At 46.1% G+C, this 12646-nt stretch overlaps 1 protein-coding gene and 1 pseudogene across 1 annotated transcript in view; both read left to right on the top strand.

The window, feature by feature from the left end:
- LOC124553355 overlaps positions 1 to 12646 on the top strand; it is a 705505-nt gene that overhangs the window by 152696 nt on the left and 540163 nt on the right. The window lies entirely within an intron of this gene.
- LOC124554332 lies at positions 3502 to 3619 on the top strand (annotated as a pseudogene).

Genomic DNA, 12646 nt, shown 5'->3' with positions numbered 1-12646 from the left:
GTCTTATGCTACGAGAGAGATTCTCCTGCGCTCGCATCAGACATGTGGTAGTAATCGAAGACAGGCTTTCAGCTGCCAACATCTACATCTACATCCATACTCCGCAAGCCACCTGACGGTGTGTGGCGGAGGGTACCTTGAGTACCTCTATCGGTTCTCCCTTCTATTCCAGTCTCGTATTGTTCGTGGAAAGAAGCATTGTCGGTATGCCTCTGTGTGGGCTCTAATCTCTCTGATTTTATCCTCATGGTCTCTTCGCGAGATATACGTAGGAGGGAGCAATATACTGCTTGACTCTTCGGTGAAGGTATGTTCTCCAAACTTTGACAAAAGCCCGTACCGAGCTACTGAGCGTCTCTCCTGCAGAGTCTTCCACTGGAGTTTATGTATCATCTCCGTAACGCTTTCGCGATTACTAAATGATCCTGTAACGAAGCGCGCTGCTCTCCGTTGGATCTTCTCTATATCTTCTATCAACCCTATCTGGTACGGATCCCACACTGCTGAGCAGTATTCAAGCAGTGGGCGAACAAGCGTACTGTAACCTACTTCCTTTGTTTTCGGATTGCATTTCCTTAGGATTCTTCCAATGAATCTCAGTCTGGCATCTGCTTTACCGACGATCAACATTATATGATCATTCCATTTTAAACCACTCCTAATGCGTACTCCCAGATAATTTATGGTATTAACTGCTTCCAGTTGCTGACCTGCTATTTTGTAGCTAAATGATAAAGGATCTATCTTTCTGTGTATTCGCAGCACATTACACTTGTCTACATTTTCAATTGCCATTCCCTGCACCATGCGTCAATTCGCTGCAGATCCTCCTGCATTTCAGTACAATTTTCCATTGTTACAACCTCTCGATACACCACAGCATCATCCGCAAAAAGTCTCAGTGAACTTCCGATGTCATCCACAAGGTCATTTATGTATATTGTGAATAGCAACGGTCATACGACACTCCCCTTCGGCACACCTGAAATCACTCTTACTTCGGAAGACTTCTCTCCATTGAGAATGACATGCTGCGTCCTGTTATCTAGGAACTCCTCAATCCAATCACACAATTGGTCTGATAGTCCATATGCTCTTACTTTGTTCATTAAACTACTGTGGGGAACTGTATCGAACGCCTTGCGGAAGTCAAGAAACACGGCATCTACCTGTGAACCCGTGTCTATGGCCCTCTGAGTCTCGTGGACGAATAGCGCGAGCTGGGTTTCACATGACCGTCTTTTTCTGATTCCTACAGAGTAGATTTCTAGTCTCCAGAAAAATTATACTCGAACACAATACGTGTTCCAAAATTCTACAACTGATCGACGTTAGAGGTATAGGTCTATAGTTCTGCACATCTGCACATCTGTATCCCTTCATGCTTGATGTCTTTCCCCGGGAACGACGTCATCTTTCAGCAGTACAACTGTCCGCGTCTCGGAACCAGAACCGTGATACAGTGGTTTGTGAAGCATTATAGTGAACTCACGTTGATGTCTAGGCGACGAAATGCGCCTGATGTAAATGCTATGGAACCCACCTGGGTCGCTATGCGGCGCCATCACCGCGTACGCAGATCAGCGGCCCATTATTAACCGAATTACATCTACATCTACATTTACATTTATACTCCGCAAGCCACCCAACGGTGTGTGGCGGAGGGCACTTTACGTGCCACTGTCATTACCTCCCTTTCCTGTTCCAGTCGCGTATGGTTCGCGGGAACAACGATTGCCGGAAAGCCTCCGTGCGCGCTCTAATCTCTCTAATTTTACATTCGTGATCTCCTCGGGAGGTATAAGTAGGGGGAAGCAATATATTCGATACCTCATCCAGAAACGCACCCTCTCGAAACCTGGCGAGCAAGCTACACCGCGATGCAGAGCGCCTCTCTTGCAGAGTCTGTCACTTGAGTTTGCTAAACATCTCCGTAACGCTATCACGGTTACCAAATAACCCTGTGACGAAGCGCGCCGCTCTTCTTTGGATCTTCTCTATCTCCTCCGTCAAACCGATCTGGTACGGATCCCACACTGATGAGCAATACTCAAGTATAGGTCGACCGTGTGTTCTGTAAACCACCTCTTTTGTTGATGGACTACATTTTCTAAGCACTCTCCCAATGAATCTCAACCTGGTACCCGCCTTACCAACAATTAATTTTATATGATCATTCCACTTCAAATCGTTCCGCACGCATACTCCCAGATATTTTACAGAAGTAACTGCTACCAGTGTTTGTTCCGCTATCATATAATCATACAATAAAGGATCCTTCTTTCTATGTATTCGCAATACATTACATTTGTCTATGTTAAGGGACAGTTGCCACTCCCTGCACCAAGTGCCCATCCGCTGCAGATCTTCCCGCATTTCGCTACAATTTTCTAATGCTGCAACTTCTCTGTATACTACAGCATCATCCGCGAAAAGCCGCATGGGACTTCCGACACTATCCACTAGGTCATTTATATATATTGTGAAAAGCAATGGCCCCATAACACTCCCCTGTGGCACGCCAGAGGTTACTTTAACGTCTGTAGACGTCTCTCCATTGATAACAACATGCTGTGTTCTGTTTGCTAAAAACTCTTCAATCCAGCCACACAGCTGGTCTGATATTCCGTAGGCTCTTACTTTGTTTATCAGGCGACAGTGCGGAACTGTATGGAACGCCTTCCGGAAGTCAAGAAAAATAGCATCTACCTGGGAGCCTGTATCTAATATTTTCTGGGTCTCATGAACAAATAAAGCGAGTTGGGTCTCACACGATCGCTGTTTCCGGAATCCATGTTGATTCCTACATAGTAGATTCTGGGTTTTCAAAAACGACATGATACTCGAGCAAAAAACATGTTCTAAAATTCTACAACAGATCGACGTCAGAGATATAGGTCTATAGTTTTGCGCATCTGCTCGACGACCCTTCTTGAAGACTGGGACTACCTGTGCTCTTTTCCAATCATTTGGAACCCTCCGTTCCTCTAGAGACTTGCGGTACACGGCTGTTAGAAGGGGGGCAAGTTCTTTCGCGTACTCTGTGTAGAATCGAATTGGTATCCCGTCAGGTCCAGTGGACTTTCCTCTGTTGACTGATTCCAGTTGCTTTTCTATTCCTTGGACACTTATTTCGATGTCAGCCATTTTTTCGTTTGTGCGAGGATTTAGAGAAGGAACTGCAGTGCGGTCTTCCTCTGTGAAACAGCTTTGGAAAAAAGGTGTTTAGTATTTCAGCTTTACGCGTGTCATCCTCTGTTTCAATGCCATCATCATCCCGGAGTGTCTGGATATGCTGTTTCGAGCCACTTACTGATTTAACGTAAGACCAGAACTTCCTAAGATTTTTTTCTGTCAAGTCGGTACATAGAATTTTACTTTCGAATTCACTGAACGCTTCACGCATAGCCCTCCTTACGCTAACTTTGACATCGTTTAGCTTCTGTTTGTCTGAGAGGTTTTGGCTGCGTTTAAACTTGGAGTGAAGCTCCATCATCTGTGGGCAACGGCCTTGCCGCAGTGGATACACCGGTTCCCGTGAGATCACCGAAGTTAAGCGCTGTCGGGCGTGGTCGGCACTTGGATGGGTGACCATCCAGGCTGCCATGCGCTGCTGACTGGACTGAGCCTCGTGATGCCAATTGTGGAGCTACTCGACCGAATAGTAGCGGCTTCGGTCAAGAATACCATCTTACGGCCGGGAGAGCGGTGTGCTGACCCCACGCCCCTCCTATCCGCATCCTCCACTGAGGATGACACGGCGGTCGGATGGTCCCGGTCGGCCACTCGTGGCCTGAAGACGGAGTGCTTTTTATATGATCTGTGCGTAGACATCTAAAGGCAGATACCTCCACAAACCTACCAACGAACTGTCGGATCCCTGGTACGCAGAATCAGTGGTGTACTTCGTTCCAAAGACGGCAAGCAATTTATTAAGCCGGTGGTCATTAAGTTTTGGGTCATTTGTGCATGTCCACAGTCCGTGGTCTGGTGGCTAGCGTTGCTGCCTCCGGATCACGGTATTCCGGGTTCGATTCCCGGCCGTGTTGGAGATTTTCTCTGTCCAGGGACTGGGTGTTTGTGTTGTCCTCATCATTTCATCATCATCTGTTAACATGGCGAGACTGGACTGTGTAAAGATTGGGACTTTGTATGGGTGCTGACAAACGCACAGTTGAGCACCCCACAAACCAAACATCATCATCAGTGAATATTGACTTCTGACATCTGTTAAGCCGCACTAGGGCACTTGAGCGTCTACTAACAAGGGAACCTCCCCATCGCACCCCCCTCATATTTAGTTATAAGTTGGCACAGTGGATAGGCCTTGAAAAACTGAACACAGATCAATCGAGAAAACAGGAATACGTTTTGTGGAACTGTGAAAAAAATAAGCAAAATATACAAACTGAGTAGTTCATGGGAAGATATAGAATATCAAGGACATCAGGAACGCAGGAGCGCTGTGGTCTCCTGGTAACGTGAGCACCTGCGGAACGAAAGGTCTTTGGTTCAAATCTTCCATCGAGTGAAAAGTTTAATTTTTTATTTTCAGTTTATGTGGCAAACTCTTATGTTTTCATCACTTTTTTGGGAGTGATTATCACATCCACAAGAAAACCTAAATCGGGCAAGGTAGAAGAATCTTTTTACCCATTCGCCAAGTGTGCAAATTAGGTGGGTCGACAACATATTCCTGTCATGTGAAGCACATGCCGTCACCAGTGTCGTATAGAATATATCACACGTGTTTTCCTGCGGAGGAATCGGTTGACCTATGACCTTGCGATCAAATGTTTTCGGTTCCCATTGGAGAGGCACGTCCTTTGTCTACTAATCGCACGGTTTTGCGATGCGGTCGCAAAACAAAGACACTAAACTTATTACAGTGATCAGAGACGTCAGTGAACGGACGGACAGATAATAACTATGCAAAAATAAAGAAAGTAAAATTTTCACTCGAGGGAAGACTTGAGCCAGGGACTTCTCGTTATGCAGCTGCTCACGCTACCGCTGGACCACGCCGCTCCTGAGATCACGTTGTCCATGATGTTGCTTATGTGGCCCATGGACTACCCAGTTTGTATATTTTGCTTATTTTTTCACAGTTCCACACAACTTCTTCCTGTTTTCTCAATTGATCTGTGTTCAGTTTATCAAGGCCTATCCACTGTGCCAACTTATAACTAAATATGAGGGGGGTGCGATGGGGAGGTTGCCTTGTAAGTGTATAGAATCTAACAAAATTCGCGAAATTCTTCATGTTCTGCATTTCTGACGTAATTGATTGCAAAAAAAAATCGATAAAAGGTGCTATTATGCAAGTTATTGCAGTATATGCACTGAAGCTATTCCCAGTCCCATCGACCGAACAGAGCAGCCACAGCTTGCGCATTGTCGTGCAAAATGATGCGTGGGTTGTGCAGAAAGTGACGCGGCTTCTTTCGCAAAGCTGGTCGCAGGTGATGCTGCAAAAACGACGAGCTTTGGAAAGAAGTGGCGGCACTTTCTGCGCAACCCACGCATCATTTTGCACGAGAATGCGCGGGCGCATACAGCGCAAGCTGCGGCTGCTCTGTTCGCCCGATGGGGTTGGGAAGTACTGTACTCCCCGGACTAAGTCCTCGGGACTTTGACTTGGTTCCGAAGATGACGGAACCATTTCATGGCATTCGCTTCAAAACTGTTCCGGAGATTCGACAGGCAGTAGACCGCTCCATTCGCACCATCAACGGAACAGGTTCTGCTAGCTGTATATTACGCCTTCCACATCGCTGGGAACGGGTTCTACACAACGCTTGTGACTACTTTGAAGGAAAGTAACAGGGGCAAACGTGTATCTGTTGTGAATAAGTAGTTGCCACTATTCAAGTTCCAACCTTCAAATCTTTTAGGTAAAATTGAAACAGGTGATAAAGGGTTCAGAACTGATTATATTGAGACGGGGAACCAATGGTCGGAAACGGACATTTATTGAGTTATGGATGTGCACAACGTACATCACGGAACAACAACGTAGCTGACAGTAAATGTACAAAGCGACAACCGTCAGTCTCAGAGCATGTATTGCAACTGCGTATGCAGTTCTGTCGCATACTCTCAAAGATCCCCCTGGAATGCTGTTCATCAATGGTAGCACAAAAGGTCGAATCACCAGAGTGACGTACAGTTTTGGTGTCCGGGTGCGTGAGATAACCACCAGAGGTTCCTGCTGTCATACGAAATCGCTCCCCGCACCATAATTCCAAGTGTAGGTCTAGTAGTGAATACACCGGATCCCGTGAGATCACCGAAGTTGAGCGCTGTCGGGCGTGGTCGGCACTTGGATGAGTGACCATCCAGGCCGCCATGTGCTGTTGCCATTTTACGGGGTGCACTCAGCCTCGTGATGCCAGTTGAGGAGCTACTCGACCGAATAGTAGCGGCTTCGATCAAGAATACCATCATAACGACCGGGAGAGCGGTGTGCTGAACCCACGCCCCTCCTATCCGCATCCTCCACTGAGGATGACACGGCGGTCGGATGGTCCCGGTCGGCCACTCGTCGCCTGAAGACGGAGTGCTTTTTAGATGATCTGTGCGTAGACATCTAAAGCCAGATACCTCCACAAACCTACCAACGAAATGTCGGATCCCTGATACGCAGATTCAGTGGTGTTTCGTTCCAAAGACGGGCAAACAAGCTGTTAAGCCGGTGGTAATAATGTTTTAGCTAAAATAGTGCATGTCCGCTGTTCGTGGTCTAGTGGGTAGTGTTGTTGCCTCTGGATCACGGTATCGCGTGCTAGATTCTCGGCCGTGTTGGAGATTTTATCTGCCCAAGCACTGGGTGCTTGTGTTGTCCTCATCATTTCATCATCATGTTACTTAAAATCCGTCTTGATTGCAAATTTTTTATTCATATGACCGGTTTCGGTTCATTCAGAACCATCTTCAGATCTGATATTTCAATTACAGGAGTAACCCGTCCAAATCCAGCAACTTTCACATGCTACGTCACAAAGTTGTTGGATTTGGACGGGTTACTCCTGTAACTGAAATATCAGATCTGAAGATGGTTCTGAATGAACCGAAACCGGTCATATGAATAAAAAATTTGCAATCAAGACGGATTTCAAGTAACATTATAAAATCACTGATTGCTTATTCATGTCCTGCATTTCTGGCGTAATTCATTGCACAGAAAAAATCGATAAAAATGTATTATGCAAGTTATTGCAGTATATGCACTGAAGCTAGAAAAATGATGTAATATGCTTTTTAAAGGTTTCCAAAGACGTTAGCCATATTTGGGATTTGAAATGAACCAGTGGCAACAGACGACAATTTGTGCTGGATCGGAACTCAAATCCGGATCTCCTACTTAACGCGAGCGGTCGCTTAGACACAATCGGTCGTCCGAGCAAACTTCCCATACGACCCAAATTCCCAGCTAGTTCACGCTACTAGCGTAGCGTCACTCACCCATGAAACCCTTTTTCGCCATTTGGGATTCACGGAAGCGATCGGACTTGGCGTGCGTCCACCGTGAACGAACTGATTTTTAGTCGTTGCACCTTATAAAGGGTGGTCCATTGATAGTGACCGGGCCAAATATCTCACGAAATAAGCATCAAACGAAAAAACTACAAAGAACGAAACTCGTCTAGCTTGAAGTGCGAAACCAGATGGCGCTTTGGTTGGCCCGCTAGATGGCGCTGCCATAGGTCAAACGGATATCAACTGCGTTTTTTTTAAAATAGGAACACCCATTTTTTATTACATATTCGTGTAATACGTAAAGAAATATGAATGTTTTAGTTGGACCACATTTTTCGCTTTGTGATAGATGGCGCTGTTATAACATTCCGGTAGTGCGGACGGTATTTGCTTCGTGATACGTTACCCGTGTTAAAATGGACCGTTTACCAACTGGGAAAAGGTCGATATCGTGTTGACGTATGGCTGTTGCGATCAAAATGTCCAACGGGCGTGTGCTATGTGCGCTGCTCGGTATCCTGGACGACATCATCCAAGTGTCCGGACCATACGCCGGATAGTTACGTTATTTAAGGAAACAGGAAGTGTTCAGCCACGTGTGAAACGTCAACCACGACCTGCAACAAATGATGATGCCCAAGTAGGTGTTTTAGCTGCTGTCGCGGCTAATCCGTACACCAGTAGCAGACAAATTGCCCGGGAATCGGGAATCTCAAAAACGTCGGTGTTGAGAATGCTACATCCACATCGATTGCACCTGTACCGTATTTCTATGCACTAGGAATTGCATGGCGACGACTTTTAACATCGTGTACAGTTCTGCCACTGGGCACAAGAGAAATTACGGGACGATGACAGATTTTTTGCATGCGTTCTATTTAGCGACGAAGCGTCATTCACCAACAGCGGTAACGTAAACCGGCATAATATGGACTATTGGGCAACGGAAAATCCACGATGGCTGCGACAAGTGGAACATCAGCGACCTTTTAATGTATGGTGCGGCATTATGGGAGGAAGGATAATTGGCCTCTATTTTATCGATGGCAATCTAAATGGTGCAATGTATGCCGATTTCCGACGTAATGTTCTACCGATGTTACTACAAGATGTTTCACTGCATGACAGAATGGTGATGTACTTCCAACATGATGGATGCCCGGCACATAGCTCGCGTGCGATTGAAGCGGTATTGAATAGCGTATTTCATGACAGGTGAATTGGTCGTCGAAGCACCATACCGTGGCCCGCACGTTCACCGGATCTGACGTCCCCGGATTTCTTTCTGGGGGGAAAGTTGAAGGATATTTGCTATCGTGATCCACCGACAACGCCTGACAACATGCTACAGCGCATTGTCAATGCATGTGCGAACATTAAAGAAGCAAACTACTCGCTGTTGAGAGGAATGTCATTACTCGTATTGCCAAATGCATTGAGGTTGACGGACACCATTTTGAGCATTTACAGGTAATCACGCTGTAACAGCATGCGCTCTCAGAAATGATAAGTTCTCAAAGGTGTTGGTGTAGGGTAAGGTGTCGAAATTGAGTGACTGTAGGAACATAAAATACGACTTAGGCAAATTTTTCAGTTGGTGCGATGAATGGCAGCTAACCCTAAATGTGGAAAAATCTAAGTTAATGCTGATCAGTAGGAAGATGAAACCTGTAATAATTTCTCGTATACAGTATTAATACTGTCCTGCTTGATACAGTCAAGTCGTTTAAATATCTCGGTGTAGCGCTACAAAGCGATATGAGGTGGAAACATCATGTGAGAACTGTGGTAGGAAATGCGAGTGATCGACTTCGGTTTATTGGGAGAATTTTGGGAAAGAGTGTTCACCTGTAAAGGAGACCGTATATTGGACTGTGGTGCGACCTATTCTTCAGTGCTGCTGGAGTCATTGGGATCCATACCATGTCGGATTGAAGGAACAACATATAGCACGCTAGTGCGACCAGTTCTTGAGTACTGCTCGAGAGTTTGGGGTCCATTACAGGTCGGACTGATGGAAACACACATAGGACGTTAGTGCGACCAGTTTTTGAGTACTGCTCGAGAGTTTGGGATCCATACCAGGTCGGATTAATGGAACCACACATATGACCCTACGGGTTCCAGTGTTCGATTCCCGGCGGGGTCAGAGATTTTCTCTACCTCGTGATGACTGGGTGTTGTGTGATGTCCTTAGGTTAGTTAGGTTTAAGTAGTTCTAAGTTCTAGGGGACTGATGACCATAGATATTAAGTCCCATAGTGCTCAGAGCCATAGGACGCTAGTGCGACCAGTTCTTGAGTACTGTTCGAGAGTTTGGGATCCATACCAGGTCGGATTCAAGGAACCACATGTAGGACGCTGGTGCGACCATTTCTTGAGTACTGCTCGAGAGTTTGGGATCCGTACCAGGTCAAATTGAAGGAACCACACATAGGACGCTAGTGTGACCAGTTCGTAAGTACTGTTCGAGAGTTTGGGATCCGTACCAGGTGGGATTCAAGGAACCACATATAGGACGCTAGTGCGACCAGTTCTTGAGTACTGTTCGAGAGTTTGGGATCCATACCAGGTCGGATTGATAGTACCACACATAGGACGCTAGTGCGACCAGTTCTTGAGTACTGCTCGAGAGTTTGGGATCTGTACCAGGTCGGATTGATGGAACCACACATAGGAAGCTAGTGTGACCAGTTCTTGAATACTGTTCGAGAATTTGGGAGCCGTACCAGGTCGGATTGATGGAACCACACATAGGATGCTAGTGCCACCAGTTCTTGAGTACTGTTCGAGAGTTTGGGATCCGTACCAGGTGGGATTCAAGGAACCACATATAGGACGCTAGTGCGACCAGTTCTTGAGTACTGCTTGAGAGTTTGTTATCCGTACCAGGTCAGATTCAAGGAACCACATACAGGACGATAGGACGCTAGTGCGACCAGTTCTTGAGTACTGATCGAGAGTTTGGGGTACTGTTCGAGAGTTTGGGATCTGTACCAGGTCGGATTGATGGAACCACACATAGGACGCTAGTGCGACCAGTTCTTGAGTACTGCTCGAGAGTTTGGGATCCATACCAGGTCGGATTGATGGAACCACACATAGGACGCTAGTGCGACCAGTTCTTCAGTACTGCTCGAGAGTTTGGGATCCATACCAGGTCGGATTGATAGTACCACACATAGGACGCTAGTGTGACCAGTTCTTGAGTACTGCTCGAGAGTTTGGGATCTGTACCAGGTCGGATTGATGGAACCACACATAGGAAGCTAGTGTGACCAGTTCTTGAATACTGTTCGAGAGTTTGGGAGCCGTACCAGGTCGGATTGATGGAACCACACATAGGATGCTAGTGCCACCTGTTCTTGAGTACTGCTCGAGAGTTTGGGATCGGTACCATGTTGTAATGATGGAACCACACATAGGACGCTAGTGCGACCAGTTCTTGAGTACTGTTCGAGAGTTTGGGATCCATACCAGGTCGGATTGATGGAACCACACGTAGGACGCTAGTGCGATCCGTTCTTGAGCACTGCTCGAGAGTTTGGCATCCGTACCAGTTCGGATTTAAGGAAGACATCGAAGCCATTCAGAGGTGGGCTGCTGGAATTGTTACCGGTAGGTTCGAACAAAACTTAAGTGTTGCAGAGATGCTTTGGCAATACGAATGGGAATCCCTGGAGGGAAGGCGGCGTTCTTTTCGGAAACACTATTCAGAAAATTTGAAGCTGCCTGCCAAACGATTCTACTGCCGCGAACATACACTGCATGTAAGTGTCACGAAGATAAGATACGAGAAATTAGGTCTCATACGGAGGCATATAGACAGTCGCTTTTCCTTTGCTCTGTTCGCAAGTGGAACAGGGAACGAAATGACAAGTAGTGATACACTATCCGACATGCACCTTACTGTGTCTTGTGGTGTACCTATGTAGATGTAGATGTAGATATAGATAACCACCATGCAGTTTCCGTACGGTTGCTCCAGCGTGTGAGCTCACTAATTCGAATGCCCGCCCTGGTCATTATACGCAACCCTGAGAATAGACTCATTTGCTTGTTAACTGCAAAGCAACACTCAGTTATCTTTTAAAGTCTGCAAATCGCCCGTTCATGTCTAGAGCTATTGATCTGCAACGTACGTAGCCAACGCGCGAGCAAGAACGTGAATTATCCGCGACAGTTGTGGGGCGAAAATGAAGATTAATGCGATGTTGCACCCATTGTGCTAAAACGCTCCCGAGGGAAGCACCACACACAATAGTTGCTTTCAGCTTTCTATAGCTGGCAGCGTTTCCTAGGCATACTGTCTTACGTACCACGGTATGGAGTAGCACTATTGTACAGGGGAATAGGCGATGTAAGACTGTATCTTTCTTTTGTCACACGCAGTATGGAACTTCAAGGATTCTGAAATACCCTTACGAGAAAACTACTGAAGAGTGCAATTCGCTGAAGGGATAACAGGATATTTAATTCTGCGTGCTGGAAATAATAAGAGAGTTAATTTTTAATTAATAATTGAATTTCGAGTGATTGATTATTTGTATATCTTTTCGACCACCGGAAATGCGAAGAATAGGGTCTTGAAAATAGGTTATTAATATGATAATCGGATAAAGTAAAGGCTGGCCGGAGTGGCCATGCGGTTCTAGGCGCTACAGTCTGGAGTCGAGCGACCGCTACGGTCGCAGGTTCGAATCCTGCCTCGGGCATGGATGTGTGTGATGTCCTTAGGTTAGTTAGGTTTAATTAGTTCTAAGTTCTAGGCGGCTGATGACCTCAGAAGTTAAGTCGCACAGTGCTCAGAGCCATTTGAACCATTTTTGATAAAGTAAAACACGGGTAAAGAATTGTAGTCGAATCACTTTGCGTCATGCTACAGGAATATAACGGTGATTCCGTGACGAGGTTACAAACTTTCAGAGACGATGGAGAAATATGAATGTATCGGTTGCATGTAAGAGACCCTTGTCTGCAAACCGACAGAGTCGAAAGTTAACAAACGAAATTCGTTCTGATACTTCTGAAAGTGGAATACATGTGGCGGTAGTGTTGTTGCTAAGTCTGAAGGGTAGGCAACTTTCAGAGGCGGTAGGACACACCAAAACAACACGGAAAAGGTGTCTTGAATGCATACTTGCTCATCTTCAGTACTCCGAAACAC

Source organism: Schistocerca americana, chromosome 11, assembly GCF_021461395.2.
Source record: "Schistocerca americana isolate TAMUIC-IGC-003095 chromosome 11, iqSchAmer2.1, whole genome shotgun sequence".
Taxonomy (NCBI): domain Eukaryota; kingdom Metazoa; phylum Arthropoda; class Insecta; order Orthoptera; family Acrididae; genus Schistocerca; species Schistocerca americana.
This window is presented reverse-complemented; position numbering and strand designations above follow the sequence as displayed.